Source organism: Pleurodeles waltl, chromosome 4_2 (genome assembly GCF_031143425.1).
Source record: "Pleurodeles waltl isolate 20211129_DDA chromosome 4_2, aPleWal1.hap1.20221129, whole genome shotgun sequence".
Lineage (NCBI taxonomy): Eukaryota > Metazoa > Chordata > Amphibia > Caudata > Salamandridae > Pleurodeles > Pleurodeles waltl.
This window is the reverse complement of record NC_090443.1, coordinates 51,664,485-51,684,401: the sequence shown is the minus strand read 5'-3', so window position 1 is coordinate 51,684,401 and position 19,917 is coordinate 51,664,485. Positions and strand designations below refer to the sequence as shown.

Below are 19,917 nucleotides of genomic sequence, written 5' to 3'. Positions count from 1 at the left end.
ACCGTAAGCTCACACCATTGTGGCCGGAGACCATTTACTTTGTGGAACACTACATGCAGCCCTGCCAAGTACCACGCTACATGGGTTGGACTAACACATTTTAGTGCTGGTGTCTCCATCACCACATCAAAAAGCATTAGTCATGCATATTACAGCTCCTCTGGGATGAGACGCTGAAGAATATAATCAAGCAAATGCAGCCAGCGCTCTTCAGCTTGTTCCGAGCTGCTGCTCCGTGCAATTATCAGGTCACTCACGAGCAGGCCAGCCAGGGCACCTCAGCTTACAATGAGGGCTGTCTGCAAAAAGATGGCCCCAGCCTGGTCTGAAGACACTGTCTGGCTCAGCATGACAGTCAATGGGGAGGCACTTCTGTGTGGTAGAGGTAAGTCCAGCAAGTCACTGAACTCATCCTGAGTGTGGAGGGGCGGTGTCAGAGTGTGGGGTCCGGGTCAAAAATGTGGCTGAAAATGACAAAATAATCTGTAACTATTTTATTTGTCTCTCACCTTCAGGTAACAGCATATACAATAATGCACACGCCTTAAATTGAAAATTACTGCAAGTTAATACATCGGTGGGAAAAGCAATCCTCTCTTTTACGTTATGAAACCTCAGTTGGGTAATGCAATCACTGCGGATGTCTAACCAGAGGAAAAAAGAACTGAATCATGTCTGACAAAGTGGGGACTAATGATGAGTGTTTATAGTGTTATGAGGTCCCATTTTATACATGCCAACATTTTAGACCAGGAAAGTGGGAGAGTTTGGAAAAAAATCAAGAGTATGTATTTTTCCCATTCGCTATGGCAGTGGTTCCCAACCTTTTGACTTCTGTGGACCCCCTCTTTATTACTGTACCCGGGGGATCCCCACAGAATTATTATTGGAATCCATGGACCCCCATATAAGTCATTACTGGAAGCTGGAGACCCAGGCCTAAACATTGTTGATGATTTGAAACAGAAAACAATACACACAAAATACAAAAACAAGCATTCTTCAAACACATACACAAATGATAACACATTTTATTTAACTTGCAAACAAATATAAATGAAAAAAATATATATTTTTAATAGGAACGTTGAAGTTTTTCTAAATTAAATTGAAGCCACACATTGTCCATATTATATTCTGCTTGATGCACCCTCGCTGCTCCCACAAATCAATCTGAGGATACTAATTTAACTTTTAGCCTCTAATTTCAAATTCCTTGACATTTATTGTATGTTTTCCATTGTACGTTTAGCCACTCTATTTATATACAATTTATTAATCTGGTAATATTATTTAATCTTCTAAGCAGTTGTGGACCCCTGCGGAGGCTTTGCGGACTCCCAGGTGTCCCTGGACCACAGGTTGAGAACCACTGCTCTATGGTATTTTACCCCTTTCCTATTTAAGCAGATGCAATTTCAGGCAGGAGACAGCTAAAATAAAGCCATTTTTGGCTTAAAAAATGGGAGTCTGCACTCTGAATCGGGTCTGTTGGCATTGATGTCAGTCTGCACCCGAGAAGGCACTGTGAACAGGCAAGTCAATATTTTGCAATTGTATATTACACTTCATATGTGTCACTCAAAAGGTCACACATAACACTTGAAAGTCTGAGTTTATACAACTTTATATCTTAATATATTATCTACCTTATACATGTATACCCTTTCTATGTAGTTATGTATCTATATATTTACTTTTTACTCCTACTGCAGAAGAATAAAAATCATTTGTCTCTTTCCGATGCACTACTCTATCTCATCCTATACTTCTCTCAATATATCCTCCACTCTCTTACTCATCCTACCCTCATTCTACTACTATGATCTCCAGAATAACCCTTTGTTGACTCTTCCCTCCTCTATTCCTTCTTGGCTCACCCCAAACCTCATTTTACTACTATGGTCTCCCAAATAACCCTTTCTAAATTCTTCCCTCATGTGTCCCTCCTTTGACTTCCTCCAAACCTCATTTACTACTGTGATCTCCCTAATCCCTTTCTAGAGACTCTCTCCTCCTCCATCTCTGCTTTTACTCTTCCCAAACCTCATCTTACTACTGTTCTCTCCCAAATAATATTTTCTAGACTCTTCCCTCCTCTATCCTATTCAATTCATCTAAAAGACTTGCATGTCCACCACTCAATTTAACACATATTTCTTCATAGTAATCCACACTAATCCTTTTTGGATTCTGGAGTAGCGTGATACTCGCCGAAAAGCACTTTGACACCTCATCAGTAGTAGGCGCTATATAAATGCAATTACATTTGGCAGCAGAATTCCACTGATAAGTACAATGAAACCAAGGAAATGTTGATAAAATATCACCTAGGCGCAGGTCCCCGCTTAAAAAAAAAAAAATCTACAATTCGCCAAGTCAGTCATCTCAAATAGGCTATGTCAGACACTGAAGGAATTTCGTGCGCCCGTGCACTCAAAGAATGTTGAGCCCCCATACTTTTAACGTTAAGAGCGTTAACATTATTTGCTCCATAACACAAACGACTAATAATTTGGAAGGGAGATTGGCTGAAGATGCCACACGCGACACGGAGGTGCTTTGGCATGTCACGGTAAGTGAAACAATCTCCTGCAGGTTGTGTAGCGGCTTGAGCTGCGTGCAGTAACCGTGGGGCTGGCTGCTTTTCTTACAGGAAGTTAATGTCCGTGTTGAAGAGCGGAACTGCCCCTCACAAGCTGCCTCTAACCCAGCTGGATCGCGCTCTAGGCCGCAGCGCTTCTAGATGTTGCCAAGGAAACCGGGAGCCGGCCGAAGGACAACCACTTCCGGTCCCACGTGACGTCACTTCCGGGGACAGCAGCTGCCGCTGGAAACGGGAGAGTGAAGCAGAGCGGAGAGAGGAAGATGTGGGCTCTGGAGGGTTGAGGAGGACAGTATTACAAAGGAGGTATGCGGCATGAGAAGGCAGTACCACGTGAGGGAGGGTAGCAGGTGAGGAGTAATATAAGTAGCAAAGTAGAACACCGCAGAGAGAATACTGGATAGCTAATTGCAGGGGTTAGAGTACTGAAGTGGGTATACTCCAAGCGGGCCAAACATTATAAGAGAAGAGTGGCGCAGGAGAGGGGGGTGCTACAGGGGATGCTGACGTGTGGAAATGTGCGCCAAAGACAACACATGAGGGAATGGGGTCTACTTTAAGGCAGCAGACTGTTACATTGGTGGCTGCAGGGATTGTTTCTGCAAGGTGAGCATTATGGGGTGAGAGTAGTGGAGATGTTGTGGGTGATTGATGCTTCACTGAAAAGTACCACCATGTACCTGAGGGGAGTCCTACCGGGGTGCTGGGTACTGCTGGCGGTATACGATACAATGCCGGCGAGTACATTGTAGGTTTTTACCTCAGGGGACAGTGGGTGTTCGTCAGGATGTCCCAACAGAAAGTACCCGAGTATTAAAGTACTGGTGAAAAAAAATGATGACGGTGTAGGGTGCCTCGCTGTCGACGAGTACTGTAGAAAGCACCACAAGAATTCCGTACGACAGAGTAGAAAACTACCCAAAGGCGGGCACTGCACGGGGAGAGAAATGTAATGTCCGAGGGAACAGCAGAGCTCCAGAATACCGAACAGTCAGGTTTTCTAGATCATTGCCGGTGTACCTAATGCAGATTTATTTGCTTTCTGATATTTGCAATTATGAATTTGAATTTATGATGAAATAAGCAGCACTCCCGGTATCAGAACGTTGAAAAAAACGTCTTGAGTGAGCTGCCGCTTATGAACTAGGGAGACTTGAGAGATCTGTGATTTTTGTACTGACGAGAGCACTGCATAGCTGGTATTTTGTACTTAGGGGGTGGTAGGCGGGTGCCGTTGCAGGGCCCTTAATTCATAGGTAACCTCAGAGGGCTTTATTACATGGCTGGGAGTAAAGCAGAATGAATACTACATCAGGGAGTGGACTAAAAAGGGAAGACTCCTTTATGGAGAAATGTGTTTCACAAGTTGGTAACATGGGGGAAGCTGTGCTATACGGATTGGCTTTATTGACTGATGGGTAGTAAGTGGAAAGATTACTTAAGTGTAAGTATGTACACACTTGAGGTGAGTATATGTACTAGAGGAGGCGTTGATTCTAAAGTGGATTAATAATAGACTACCAGCTCTATGGAGGGAGCGTACTAATGCTACAGTTTGTGTCAGTGCAGTGGGCGGATGGCAGAGCGTCAGTTCTTTGGGGGGTAATTAATGCCTCATACTGAATAGATGTGAAAGATTAAGAAAGTTGGACTATGAATACTAAGTAAGCATCAGAATTATAAGGTGGATGACTGGTTGGAGAGATGAGTAATATCACTAAAGCTGCACTATCACTAGACCCAAAAGCGAGTACTCGCAATACAGAGAAGGGGGCTTCCACCTTTTACAAGACCAAATATGAATACCCAAGAAGCGTGAGGCAGTTAGTCCTATAAAATAATATAGTGCCAGAAGGGAGTTGAGATATGAGTATGTGTCACTGTTGACATTGTTATGACAAGGATCAAGCTCGTGAAAACATAGCGTGAAGTAGGAACTGACTGTTGCTGCCTTGGTGTTGCCATGGAACTAGTGTCTACCCTCAAACTGTGAATGTATCACCGGCCAACGTTGTTGTGCAAGTGTCAATGTCTTAATTTAGATTGAAATGTTATGCCTGTAATATTAGCATTTTTGACATTGTCGGTCCACAGAACAAGTATACCTCAGTATAGCACGTTTGTTAAGCTGACAATGCTGATATTTTGCTTCTATAGACCTGTTTGATGATAAAGCGTTATTGTGGCACCAACTGGTGTTCAGAAGGCCTTGGAGCCAGTTGGTGCTGACATAGTATAAGAGTGGCACCAAGGGTGACATGGCTGCAAGAAGGATTCCGTTTTTGTCAATATAGTGGGATTGTGCACTGGCTAGTGATTTTTTAAAATATTTTTTTATTTTTGCAATGCACTTCAAGTTTGTGTTGATATTTTGGACCACTGTACATGTTTGCATCCGTGCATTTGTGGTTGTTGGTCTACATTAATGGCGTTGGTTTACGCAGATTTATCCAGAACTGCCATTTATTCTAGTCTGTTTCAGTGTGAGCTAAGAGTCCTAGGAGAAGCAATTTGCTGGGAAATTGTTCTAGCGTGACTCTGCAAAGTTGAATTGTACTATTGGATTTCTTACAAAAACCATGACAAAACGAAAATGACCCAGGCAGTGTCATATCTTTTGGCTTTGATGGTGCTTGTCTACATACTGATATCATCTTTTGGGACCAATTGCTCTTATAGTTCGTCTTAGTTGAGTCTTTCAGCTGTCTGCCCTGGGACCGTGAGAAGTCCCAGCTAGTCTGTTTTTGGGCGGTGAAGCTACACCCTGCTGGAGGGCTGCAGCCGTTGGCGTTATGGAGGTCATGAGGAGGGCCTGGGGGTCCAATCTGAAGGCATGGGGTGAAGATTAGGACATTCCACTGCACAACACAATGATTAAGGGTTTGGGTCACAAATCCTATCACCCAGGATTACTTCGTAAAGAGCATGCAAATTTGTGGACACTTAGGCGGTCATTCCAACCGCTGCGGGCGGCGGTAGCCGCTCGCCTGGTGGGAACCGCCGAATGACCGCACCGCAGTCAAAAGACCACAACGGTCATTCTGGCCAAAAGGCCGCCCGCCGGCCCAGCGGGAAAGACCCAGCAACGATGAAGCCGGCTCCGAATGGAGCCGGCGGAGTTGCTGGGGTGCGACGGGTGCAGTGGCACCCGTCGCGATTTTCAGTCTCTGCAAAGCAGACACTGAAAATCTTTGTGGGGCCCTGTTAGGGGGCCCCTGCACTGCCCATGCCAGTGGCATGGGCAGTGCAGGGGCCCCAGGACACCCGTTCCCGTCTGCCAGGATGGCGGGAAGGGGGTCGGAATCCCCATGGCGGCGCTGCAAGCAGCGCCGCCATGGAGGATTCCCTGGGCCAGGGGTAAACCGGCGGGAAACCGCTGGTTCCCCTTTTCTGACCGCGGCTTTACCACCGCGGTCAGAATGGCCCAGGAAGCACCGCCAGTCTGTTGGCGGTGCTCCCGCGGTCGGGGTCAGAATGACCCCCTTAGTCCCTTTTCAGGGTTGGTTACATCAAAACCAGGCAGTACATTCTTTAAGCATCAAATTTGGTTGATTCATTCAGCAGGTAATTCCATAAGTAACACATTGGTCTAATTTATGGTCTACTGTGAGCCTCATTTTGTTCTAGCTTGTTACAGAGAGGTTGAAAAATTCTGGTATTTCGGTGGGAAGTGCAAGGGTTTTTAATGGAAGGAGTTTTGGCTATAGCCGCAGTTTGACTATGAGTGCCTGTAGATTAAGGGGGGTTAGACAGTCATTGAGATTGCATTGTAGGCAGGATAGTCTTGGAGGTGAAGTTACTGTCATGTTAAAATGTTATGTTACATGTATTTATATAGCTCTTCCTACCGCCAGTAACTGGGCCCTTTGTGCTTTTACGTGTAAGATCATTTGTAGGGCTGCCATTGAAGAATTTATGCCTATGTAGTGAGAGTTCCGTTGTTGCATGTTGGGTTTTCTCTTGAGTTTTCTTACCATTGGCACAGAGGGTTTGTATGTTGACTGCTGTCCAAGCGCAAGTGAAGTGTCCAGTATTCTACGGTTCTTTCCTCTCTTCTGAGTGTATTGCAGCAGGAGTTGAGGTGATTTTAGCTGCTTAACCTCTCTGAGCAATATCAGTTACCACATCTGCTTAGGTTTGTGAGAGTTTTAGAGGAATGCTAGTGTTAGAGTAGAGGTCTCCAACCTTTTCTGTGGTGCAAGCTACTTCAGATCAGTGAAAATCATTGTGAGCTACTGAAGGCCAAGGCACTCTTGCAGTGTTACTAGACGCTCTCCGCCCAGCTCACTGACTGTCTGATGTCCATACAGTCAGAAACTATGGTTTGAACAAAATACTTTTTGATTAGGGGTGCTATGGCAGGGCTGATGTGTGCCAATGAGAGCGTGGTCTTGTGTGTGTATGAATGGGATATGTGTGAATAGGTGAAAGAGAGCCTGTGTCATATGTACGTGTGGCACAGGACATACCTTTCCCCATATGTGGAACCGTTGTATGTATTACACAAACATACATACACGTTTTTTAATGGCAGAATTTTAAATTGCTTAAAAATGTTATGCAAAAATATTTGTAATATCAAACATTTTTCCTCACTTCAAAAATGTCAAAGTTTTGCATTTACAAACACCAGACATCTTGCACCCAGTGGCCTGTAGACAGAGTGCCACATTTATGACAGAAAAATACAGCCATTTATTTAAATGGGAGGAATTTAGAGTGAAGAAACATGCTTCACAAAATATTAAGACATAATTGACTCAATTTTTCATGTAAATATTTTTGTTCACTTTACATTTCTCTGATTTAAAAAATGATTGCACTTTTCAGCTATAAATATAGCACAGTATCTACTGGCCACTGGGAGCAAGAGCCCTGCTGTCTGTAATTGTGACACTTGGAAATGGGACACAATTAAAATGAAAAGTTAACTTAATCATTTAATCATTTTAATTTTCTCCCATTTAAAAGCATTTAGAGACATCATTTTGTTCTCACACTTGTAGACCAGGACTTTTAGTTAAGATTTAAATGCCTGTGCTTCAGTTTTTCACCTCTGTGCCTTCTGGTCATAAATCTGACTCCAGCACTGCTCATTATCAGGCCCTGCTGTCTGCAGCCTGAAGATAATATTGTAAAAAAAAATACAGCCTTCCCTTAACCTCTTCTTCAGTGCGGGTGTCGGCCACTGGCCGACGCCCGCACTACCTCCCTGGTGCGGGTCACGACTAGTGGGCAACACCAGGGGGGGGGGGATAAAAAAAATGGGAGACATGGAAAATCTTTTGTGTCTCCCTCCACCCGCCCATTTGTGACATCAGCATGCCGTGAGGCGCACTGACGTCACTATCTGTTTCCCCACCAGACCGGGAAGTGGCCCAGTGGCCGCTTCCTGCTCCAGTAGGGAAAACAGGCCCAAACAGGCCTTCCCGACGTTCGTGAAGGCCTCGTTTGAAAGGGGAGTTTCTCCCCTTTCAAACGAGGCCTTCCTGAACTGGTTTCCTGGTCCTCGCAGCTGCGATCAAGGGCCAATCAACCCCCCATTAGACACCTAGGATTTCACTTGGGGGGGGGGGGGGGGGTTGGCCCCAGTCCCAGTTCTCTTGCAGTTGCAGCTTGTCTTCAAAGCAATGCACATACATCAACTGACGCGTTTCAACTGTAGCTTTTAGGCAGCAATAAAAAAAGTAAAGTAACTTGTGATTATGTTTCTGCTAAAAAGGATCTGACCTTTGTCTAGTGGCAGTTTTCATGCCATAAAAGAGTGCAACATATCAAAGAACAAAACTGTATTATATGTGAATAGCTGAGTGGATTAGTAAAGCCAGCCATTACCTGCGCTATAATACAAATTAAATGTATGTGCGAAGGGGGCTGAGGAGCGATGAAATGCACTTTTGCTGGGTGGTAGTGAGGGAATCGGAGGAGGAGGTAATGGAAGTGGGAGAACCAATAATGATTGTTGGACTGGGCGCTAGAGGTGCTAAAGACTGTGGCAATTGGTATGTGACAAGGTGAAGTAATAGTGTATTTTTAGTTTTTTTGAGTGAATTGAGAGAACATGCTGATTGAGGGAAGAAGCAAAGGTAAGGTGACTTCTACTGTTGCAGGTATTCACACACACACCCACCAGCAATTTTGTGACTGTCTACATAGGCTAGTGTTTTAGAGCGACAGTTTAGCCAGTAGAAGGGATGGCATCTTGTTGGATGACTTCTGCTCAAGCCCTAACTCGAGTTATAGTGGACAGCTCTGACATAGGATCAGATACTGAGACAGCATCTGAGGGATAGGACAATGGCGTAGACTCTGGGAGTGATTTTTTAGTCAGAGAAGTCCCATTCGATAACTCCTCTTCCAGTAATTATGAGGTAGGTGATGAGGTCAGTCCTGCTGTCCCTTTGCTAGCACAGTCTGTGCAGCAGGGCAATAGCGGGTTAGCCCAACACAGAGAGCAGGTGCATGTGGTGGCAAGCAAAGAGAGAGTGCTGTCTTGGGAGCTCCCCAATTTAGTTCAGCCCCAAATGCCACCGCTCAAATCGTATTGTGGAGATACAAATCTATTACAAAACAACCTGGTTTTGTAAGGCAGGCACCTGCGTATTTGGTCCTGGGCTCGGTGGCCATATAGGGAAACCTACCAAACCCAGACATTTCTGGAAACTAGACATCCAGGGGAGTCTATAAAGTTGTGACTTGTGTGGATTCCCCAAAGTGTTCTTACCCAGAATACCCTGCAAAGCTGAAATGTTGACTAAAAACTCTTTTTTTTTCTTGCATTTCTATCACACAAACTACAGGAATATGCAGGAATCCACAAAATTCCTACCACCCAGTCTTTCCCCACCTATCCTGATAAAAAAAACTACTCCACTTAAGTGCCTGTAACTAGTGCCTGCGTCAAGAATGGATCACCCCAGGGTCAACAGTTGCCCTCATGTAAGAACCAACATTGACCATTGTGTGATCTATTTCTGACACGGGCACTAAGCCTACCCACACAATTGAGGTACCATTTTTATCAGAAGACTTGGGGGGGGAATGCTGGGTGGAAGGAAATTTGTGGTTCTTCTCAGATTCCAGAACTTTCTGTCGCTGAAATGTGAGGAAAAAGTGTTTTTTTTTGCCAAATATTGAGGTTTGCAAAGGATTCTGGGTAACATAACCTGGTGAGAGGCCCACAAGTCACCCCATTCTGAATTCCCCTAGATGTCTAGTTTTCACAAATATATAGGTTTGCTAGGTTTCCCTAGGAACAGGCTGAGCTGGAGGCCAAAATCCACAGCTAGGCACTTTGCAAAAAAACACATCCGTTTTCATTGGAAAAATGTGATGTGTCCACATTGTGTTTTGGGGCATTTCCTGTCACGGGCACTATGCTTACCCACACAAGTGAGGTACCATTTTATTGGGAGACTTGAAGGAATGCCGGGTGGTAGGACGTTTGTGGCTCCTCTCGGATTCCAGAACTTTGCAGCATCGAAATGTGAGGGAAAAGTGTTTTATTTGCCAAATTTTGAGGTTTGCAAAGGAATCTGGGTAACAGAACCTGGTGAGAGCACCAGAAGTTACCCCATCTGGGATTCACCTGGGTGTCTAGTTCTAAAAAAATAAAATGCACAGGTTTGGTAGGTTGTCCTGCCCACAAGTCACCCCGTTCAGAATTCCCCTATGTCTAGTTTTCAAAAATATATAGGTTTGCTAGGTTTCCCTAGGTAAGTTACATGCCAAAGACCACAGCTAAGCACTTTGCAAAGAACAGGTTAGTTTTCCTTGGAAAAATGTGATTTGTCCACGTTGTGTTTTGGGGCATTTCCTGTCGCGGGCACTAGGCCTACCCACACAAGTGAGGTACCATTTTTATCGGTAGACTTGGTGGAATGCTTGGTGGAAGGTAGTTTGTGGCTCCTCTCAGATTCCAGAACTTTACAGCACCAAAATGTGAGGGGAAACGTGTTTTTGTTTGCCCAATATTGAGGTTTGCAATGGATTCTGGGTAACAGAACCTAGTGAGAGCCCCACAAGTCACCCCATTCTGAATTCCCCCAGGTGTATAGTTACCGAAAATATATAGGTTTGCTAGGTTTCCCTAGGTACAGGCTGAGCTGGAGGCCAAAATCCACAGCTAGGCACTTTGCAAAAAATACATCCGTTTTCATTGGAAAAATGTGATGTGTCCACATTGTGTTTTGGGGCATTTCCTGTCACGGGCACTATGCTTACCCACACAAGTGAGGTTATTGGGAGACTTGGGGGGAATGCCGGGTGGTAGGACGTTTGTGGCTCCTCTCGGATTCCAGAACTTTGCAGCACCGAAATGTGAGGGAAAAGTGTTTTATTTCCCAAATTTTGAGGTTTGCAAAGGATTCTGGGTAACAGAACCTGGTGAGAGCCCCGGTTACCCCATCTGGGATTCACCTGGGTGTCTAGTTCTTAAAAAAATAAAAATGCACAGGTTTGGTAGGTTGTCCTAGATGCCGGCTGAGCTAGAGGCCAAAGACCACAGCTAGGCACTTTCACAAAAACGCATTAGATTTCAATGCAAAAATGTGATGTGTCCATGTTGCTTTTCCTGTTGCGGGCAGTAGGCTTACCCACACAAGTGAGGGACCATTTTTATCAGGAGACTTTGGGGAACACAGAATAGCACAACAAGTGTTTTTGCCCCTTGTCTTTCTCTACATTTTTAATTCCAAATGTAAGACAGTGTGTAAAAAACACGTCTGTTTGAGAAATGCCCTGTAATTCACATGCTAGTTTGGAGACCCCGGAATTCAGAGATGTGCAAATAACCAATGCTTTTCAACACCTTATCTTGTGCCCATTTTGTAAATACAAAGGTTTCCTTGTTATCTATTTTTCAGTCTTTATGTTTCACCAAATGAATTGCTTAATACCCAGTATACAATGAAACCCATATCAAGGTGCAGCTCATCTATTGGCTCTGGGTACCTAGGGCTCTTGATGAACCTAAAAGCCCTATATATCCCTGCAACCAGAAGAGTCCAGCAGACGTAACAATATATTGCTTTCACAAATCTGCCATAGCTGGAAAAAGTTCTAGAAGAAAACGTGAACGGAATTTTTTTTTCACCTCAATTTCAATATATTTTTATTTTTGCTGTTACTTTCTGTAGGAAAACCTTGAAGGATCTACACAAATGATCCCTTGCTGAATTCAGAATTTTGTCTACTTTTCAGAAATGTTAGCGGTCCGGGATCCAGCATTGGTTTCACACCCATTTCTGTCACTAACTGGAAGTAGACTGATAACACAAAAAATAGTAAAAAAGTGATATGTCCCAGTAAAATGCCAAAATTGTGTTGAAAAATGTCGTTTTCTTATTTAAGTCTGCCTGTTTCTGAAAGCTGGGAAGATGGTGATTTTAGCACCGCAAACCGTTTGTTGATGCCGTTGTCAGGGGAAAAAAACACATGCTTTCTTCAGCTGCCCTTTTTCCACTTTTCTAAAAAAAAAAAAAAACGAAATTGTATCTGTATGTTGGCTAATTTCTTGGCCTCCCCCAGGGAAACTCACAAACTCCAGGTATCTTTAGGATCTCTAGGATTTTGGATAAAAGGACGCAAATTTGGCTTGGATAGCTTATGTGGATAAAAAGTTATGAAGGCCTAAGCGCAAACTACCCCAAATAGCCCAAAAAGGGCTCAGAACGAGGGGGAAGGTGGGGGGAGGGGTGGCAGCAGCTGAGGGGTTAACTTTGAAAGAAAAATGTGACCCTGTGCAGATTTAAAAATGAACTCAAGGGTGTGAAATACTCTGATGGTGTCTTCGAGGTGCTGGTAGCTTGCGATCCACTGGTTGGAGACACCTGTGTTATATTGTTTGTATGAGTTGGAGAAGGTCCATTGTTTCTCTCTGGAGGACAGACTGTGCCAGTCCTGGGCCTGACCAATTGGCATGTACCGTTGAGATGTCACTGTGTTGTAATACAGTTGTACCACCCTTCACTGTGAGCTTATATTGGAGATGTAGAGGAATTGTGGTTAACATTGTGTCTAACGTTCCTGTGTTCATGGGTGTTTCAGGAGATAATCTTACAGTGTGGGCTGAAGCTGACAAAGCAGACTACTGCTGAAAGTAAGACTGCAGTTCAGAACACCTGCTCTCGCTACACTTAGCTTCTCGTATTTGCCTGAAACTGTAATGGTTCTCGGTTACTTTAGAAACTTGAAGACTAAAAATATCTTGTGACTCAAAACTCAGCGTTTCAAAGGGCCCAGAAGCATTGCTATCCCTGATTTTGCTTCACCCACCATTGTTGTGTTCGACAATTATTTTCAATCTAAATTTCAGTGCTATTTCAATGGGGGGTGGGGGGTGTTGTAATTAATATAGCACGACCTTTGACCTGGAACTTTTTTTTTTTTGGGGGGGGACGGTTATTTTTTTTATTTTTATAAACCATACTCTATTATTATGTTTGATTTTGTTGTTCTCAGTGTTCTTATTAAGTGTTTAATGCATTATGGGTTTGCTCAACACTAATTTAAATGGAGTGGATAAAACAAAACAGTGTCAAGTTTACAAAAAAGTGCAGAAATACAGTAAGAATTGTCTTATATAATGGGGGGAAAGAACAGCGTTGTTCCTGACCAGAGGTGAGGATATCTGATTAGCAGGAGCAGATCTCTCTGAGATTTTCTGAAAAGGTTTCCAAGGAGTGAGGAACACTTTTTATAAAAGGGTGAAAGAAGAGCAGTTTTCTTGACCAGAGGTGAGGATATCTGATTAGCAGGATCTTATTGAGATTTTCTGGAAGAGTTTCCAAGGAGTGAGGAGCATTTCCTCTTCATAGGTTGGGCAGCAATTATAATGTGGGGGCTCTGGCTCATTTTGAATGCACAGTGGTGGACAGTGGAGAGGAATATAAGCTGCTTCAAGGCAAATGTTTGAAGTGGTTGCAAAGATTGCACAGTAGTAGCTAGTGGGTGGTTAATGCATAACAGTGACTGGTAGCAGTGACATGTTCAACAACCATTGGGGCTGGAAATGAGGATGTTTTTTCCAAATGGCTTCATCTTTACATTATTTTTAAAGTTTTCCTTTGAACCATTCCATTTACTTTATTTTATTTTGAAGCTATGTTAGCTAAAACAAACTGTTTTATAAAACTCTACATGGAATCCAAGTGAAAGCTTTTAAACTTTAGTGCTCGCTAAATTTCATTACAGCCTTACTGTAGCTTTCAGGTTTAAGGTCTTAATGGTTAGTATGTGTGATGTTTGACAAATTCAGTATAGAAGCACAGTGGAGAAAGTCTCGAGTACAGGGTACAGAAGGCTATGGGCAGTTGGGTGCTAGCTTTTTTTCAAGCAGGGGCTGTCTCAGATGCAGCCGTTTGTGTCTGCACGGACCTGGAGCAGCAGGTTTGTAAGGGTGCTACACTTGATGGTCTCAAGGCAACTTTAGTTTCCCAATCTCCACAAGAGTGGTTAATACTACCTTGGAGAAGTAAAGAAAGGTCCTAGTGCAGTCACGGGGGGTGGAAAAGATCCCTGTTGTATCCTTCGATGGCAGAGGGAAAGGGCTATGCAGAGTATGAATGTTGAAGGCTAATGTACTACTTTAAAAAAAAAAAAGAAAATCAGGCCAAATATGTTGTGATTGTGAACAGGATTTGGGAGCTGTTTTTGGTCAGGTGCTCTATTGGAGACCTATGGTCTATACATAATTGAGGTTTGTACGTAGTAAAAAGACACGTTATCTATATTATTATTTTTTTTAGCAAACCTGTACGTGAGGTACAGATCCTTTAAATGTCTTGAGGGGGTGTTGTGTGTGAACCTGGAGGATTGTAGTGGAGGATGGATAAAATGGCTGTATTTTGAGAACATAAGTATTTGAAAAAAACTGAGCCTATACATATAGATGCTTCGGAGCGCTTATGAAGAAGAGATGGTTATCATGTGTAATAATGATCGGAGTCCAGGCAAGATACTTGATGAAAGAGGTGAAAGGCTCTTCATGCATTTATGGTTTTACATGTAGTTTATTTCCTTATGGTGGATTGGGTGGGAGGCAGAGATTTCCAAAGGGAGGATCCTTGAGATTGTATGGAATACCACCATGCATTTGTACTTAGGGAGTTGTTGGCACTTGCCTTTGGGTTTAGGAGAGCACTGGGTTCAATACATTTTCAGGTGCAGCTTCTGTAGGACCTTGATGACAAAAGCAAAATGTTTTGAAGAGACCATGAAGATGACCTGTTCAGTTTTTCTCAAACTGAACTGGACAATTCTGTGTTGTTTCTGCAGAATATGTAGGATGCCTTGGATGCATGGAGGATATGAAAACTGCCCTTGTTTGTATGGTCTTGACTAATCGGAGTCGGATACATTGCCTTAGTTTTGTCCTTCCGTGACAAGATCAAAAGGGTTTGTAAGGAGTTGTTAGTGTAACACCACTGAAGAACCTCTGGTTTCTGAGAAATTAATTCCTTTTTCATTCAGTTGAAGTAGACACAATGGTGGGCAATTTAACAGTAGCACTGAAGCATCTGTGGAGTGTAGGACATCACCTACATTTTCAGTCCCTTAAAAGAGAGCCAATTTTGGCCTATCCATCAATGCACCCACCCTCGCCCAAAATGCAGCTGCTGATGATGCTTGCTAAATGGACGATGTAGGCCATAAATAGGACCAGAAGTAGAGTCCTTTTGTTAATGTAACAGAATACCACTTTAATTTTCAAGAGAAAGTGGTCTAACTCTACCTGATGAGTGGTTTCGATATGAATGACTTAATCTACAGAAGAACGACTTTAGCTTGGGGATAATATCTTCATCTGCAGTTTTAAAAATGTGGATAGGTCACTGAGTATTAAGGCCCAGTCTTCGACCTGGTCTCTGCTTAACAGCCGCTCTTTTCTTCTTTTCACTATGGTAATTTTGATACTCCTGCCTAGTCAGTGTCAGAATGGAGTTTGCAGAGTAGGCGGGTCAGAATGATCACGTGCAGTGATCACACACAGTAAAATATCTGTTCCTAGGTGACAAAGTCAAAATGACAAAGCGCAGCAGCCACCCTGAAATATGTCGGCATCGATGTGACATCACTTCAGGATTATGACACAGGACATAGTGTAGTGACCCCACACTGCAACATGCAAGCTGCTGTGTGGTATCAGATCAGAATTATGACCTAGGGTAGCATGGCGTTCCTTTGGAACATTCCAGTTCTTGTGCGAAGTCGGTCAGGCTTATTACCTGTTCCATTGATGCTCCACTGGACATTGGTTCAGGATTACAACATGGTACAGCAACACCCCATTTGGGACCGACCACATACTTTATGACATCATGTCATAGATATGACATGGCGGTACCGCTTAGGACCATGTCCGTGGGACGTCACTTGATGACACAGGATATAGTGTTCCAAAACTGGACCATGTCATCTCAAGTGTGATGTTAGTTCAGGATTATGACGTGTAGCAACACCACAATGGAACATGTTGGCTCCACCGTGATACTATTTCAGAATTATGACACAGGGTGTCATGACACCTGATTGGAAAGTGCTGTCTCCTGGGTGGCAGGACTTCAGGAATTTAAAAAAGGTCCAGTGGCCCCACCTTGAAACATGCTGGCTATTTCTGTGACATCACTTAAAGATTATTATACAACATGCAGTGGCATCACTAAGGTTTATGACTAGGGGTGCAGTGTCCCCACAGTGGAACATGCCGATGTCTCCTGTGTGACCTCAGTTCAGGATTATGACACGGAATGCAGTAACCCTACAGTGGGTCACTCCATCTCCTTTGTGATATCTATTCATGATTATGACATGGTGCAGCAACACTACACACAAACATCTGGGCTCCTTTGTGACATCAGTCCAGGATTATAATACGTGGTGCAGTGTTACAACATAGCTGTTTGGCTGTATATAATTAGTAGAGGTTAAGAGTCTAGTAACTGTTTGTGCTGTTAGTGAGAAAGTAAAGTTCGTTTGATCAGGTAAAATGCTTTATATGTTGTGTTGTGTGCTCAGATGGATGTTTTGAAAGAGTTGGTGTTCCTCTTTGAGCTGAATCTACTTACTACTACTACTACTACTACTACTTATGCCTGCTACCCCTCCTGGGGTACAGGCTGTTAACTAGGACTCTCCAGCCATCTCTGTCTTGGGCTTTTCTTTCAATCTGACTCCAGGTGTAGCCCATCTTCTTGCAGTCAGCCTCTAGACCACAGCACCAGATGTTTCTTGGGATTTCCTTTTCCCTTGAGGGTTCCAGGTCAGGGCTTCGCATGGTGGTGTTTGACACTGACTTTTGGAGGATGTGACTTATCCAGCCCCAGCATCTTTTCATGATTTCTCATGGCAAGGAGTTGGGTAGTCTGCTGCCATAGGTCATTGTTGCTGATGGTATTTGACCAGCTAATTTGGAGGATTTTTCTCAGACAGGTGTTGATAAAGGTCTGGACTTTTTTTGTGTGTTGGTCAGTGTTGTCCTCCAAGTTGCCCTGCTTGTCCTAGGACACTGGGCAGGTCAGTGAAGGCCTTAACTTCTTCCAGTGCATTGCCTGCAAGAGTGACTGCTGTTGTGCTGGCCCTGTTAGCTATCAGTGTCATGGTTTTTCCCCTCTGGATGTTAAGGTCCAAGTTGTGCTGATGTGGCTGCCACATTGTTAGTCTTCTCTTCGGATGTGTATTAGAGCATAGGGCCATGTCGACTGGAGAGTCCAGATTTTCAAGCTGCATTCAAGGTGTCCACTGGATCTCATTTCTTCTCCCCGCTGTGGATGTCTTTATGATACAGCCTATGGCCACCACAAAGAGAAAAGGCGAGAGTGAACATCCCTGGCAGACTCTAAAACGTACTTTGAAGGCCTGTGAGTTGTCCGCCAAAGTCTATCTTTCAGGTCATTCCATCGTAAGTGTTCCTGTTGATTTTTACAAGTTTATCTGGCCTGCAGTAGTGGCGGAGGAGTTTCCAAAGGGTCTCTTTGTCTACGCTGTTGAATGCCTTCTCATAGTCGATGAAAGGGACATAGAAGGGGGAGTTCCATTCCATCAACTGCTCAATGATGATGCGCAGTGTTGCGGTCTGGTCTTTGCATGATCTAGCTTTGCAGAAGCCAGTTTGCCTGCTTCGCATCAACTTGTTCCTTCATTGTGTTCAGGTTGACTCTGTTGAACACTTTGCCTGGGGTTGAAAGAAGAGTGATCCCTTTGTAGTTACTCAGGTCACCTTTCTTGGAGGAATCTTGATGAGATATCCCTCTTTCCAGTCTGATGCCACTTTTTCCAGATTCTCCCAAACATGGGGTGCAGCATGTCTACTGATGTTTCCGTGCCTCTGCAGGAATATTGTCAGGCCCTGCTGCCTTCCCATTAATTAGATGTTTTGATTACTTGCCATAGTTCTTCCTTGGCTGGTCTGTTGCAGTCTATTGACAATCCTTGTTGGCTGGCTGTATGTCTGTGGAGAATCCAGTCCATAATTGTTTTCCCAGTCTTATCTTTAACAGGGATTTCTGGCTTGCCATTTCTGTCAGAGAGATTCCTCGTTATGTTGCAAAGTGCTTTCAAGTTTCCATGGCTCACTGCTTTCTTGGCTTCTGTGGCAAAACCATCAATGGGTCTTTGTTTGTATGCTCTTAAACTTCTGTTTGCTACCATGTTGCTTTCGGGGTACTCACCCTGAACTTTCACTTTTTCTGCTCTTGTTCAGCTGGTGTTGGTCCGGTTTTCTTTTCCTTTCTCTGTTAGATTTTGTGGAGAGTCTCGGTGGAGAACCTCTTGGCAGGTTGATGTCACTGTTTCTTTGATCTTCTATCCCTGACTTCTACTAGCTCTCTGTCATTCTCTAGTCTTTCAGGACTTGAAACCTGTTGCTGAGGATGACTGAGTATTCACTGCGTTTCTGTGCATCCTTAAGAAAGGTGGTGTTATCAATAATGTTGGTGTGTCTGTTCCAGCTGCTTTCTCCAGCTTTAGCTTCAGCCTGGCCCTGGCAAGGTGACTGGTGCAGTATCCACTCCTCTCATGTCAGCTGAATCATTGATTGCCTCTTGCCCAGGCTGTACATCTTTTTTTCTAGACAGCATCACTACCTAGTTATGTTTTGCCTCTGATGGTTGATTATGCTCAAGGTAACTTTATCTGAAAGGTTCTAAGATATATTGGTGTGGTGTGGGCTACTCTTGTGGAGTTGACAGTACTTTGCCAACCATACTACTTTGTCCCATGCTGTGTTCATATCCAGGGCTCTGGCTAGTGTCTTCTCCCTGCGAAAGTCAAATTGTAAGTGTATTTCTGTAGGTGCTGAGTACTGAGTGATGTTGGGTGGAAATGGGAAATACTGTTGAGACACCTTCATAGCCAAGTGCATGGCCTATCTGGATAATGTTATGTGCCTGAAGTTCTGTCCAGTTGGATGTTTGTGTGGGCTTTTTCATGGTGGCAAATGCTGTTGTGCGCACAGTGATAGCCAGCTAGGTGCACTGTCTATGCTCTTGGGTGCATACTACGTGATCTGACTAATATGTTACGTTTTAATATTGTTTGTTGGCGGCATCCACGCCCTACCTTTTACTACTGCTTGGTTGCATGTGGCTTGCATGCCTTAAGGCATCTTCATAGTGCCAGTCTAGCCAGTGAGGGCTCTGTGTTTACAACAAGAGTGTCATCACAGAAGGCCCATAGTATTGCAAATGCTGTGCAAAATAAGTGTAACTTTCTTTAAACTGAGGTTGCTGTCAAATTAATTAATTTATGCCAAATGAATGAAGAAACTAGTGGTGTAACAATCTTGGTGACTTGGGGAGGAGCTGTGCATCATTTTAGGCTATGTATTAACCAAGACCTTTTGGTTTTACCAAAATTATATCTATAATAATGTATACGTAGGGACTTTTAGCCTATCCTACCATCAATGGTCTGTTATTGTGCTATTCACATTTTTCTTCCACCCACTACAGCATACAGCGTGGGTCAGTGGGGACAGCCCACTTCAGCCATTGGTTAGCCTCATTGAGAATGGTGGCATTCTGCACTTACACAAGGAGTACATCCAACTACAAAGTAGTTCCCTTAAACACCAGGTACTACTATGGCAATGTTTGCTTTTAGTCGTTTTGTTTTAACTGATGGGAGCTCCACAGCTTCCCGAACAATAAACTTTTGCAAAACCATAACAAAACAAAACATACACTGACATAGCCAATGTTTGTTAAAGACTGGTGCATTGCCTGCAGCTGTATACATACACCAAATGAGTAAGATAACAGTAATAAAAGCCAAGCTGGCAACATGAGGAAAATCCACCCGCCCTGATAAAACCC

General features: G+C 43.7%; 1 protein-coding gene across 3 annotated transcripts in view; it reads left to right on the top strand.

The window, feature by feature from the left end:
• The first annotated feature begins 2,804 nt into the window (after nt 1-2,804).
• The window catches only part of SPATS2 (spermatogenesis associated serine rich 2), a 277,452-nt gene continuing 260,339 nt past the window's right edge, over nt 2,805-19,917 (top strand). The window contains exon 1 of one of the 3 annotated variants that reach the window (XM_069230615.1): nt 2,805-2,911. The gene's annotated coding sequence lies outside the window, so the exon portion shown is untranslated. Of the gene's footprint in view, nt 2,956-19,917 lie in introns of all 3 variants that reach the window. The other 2 variants (XM_069230616.1, XM_069230617.1) reach the window with 2 other exon arrangements.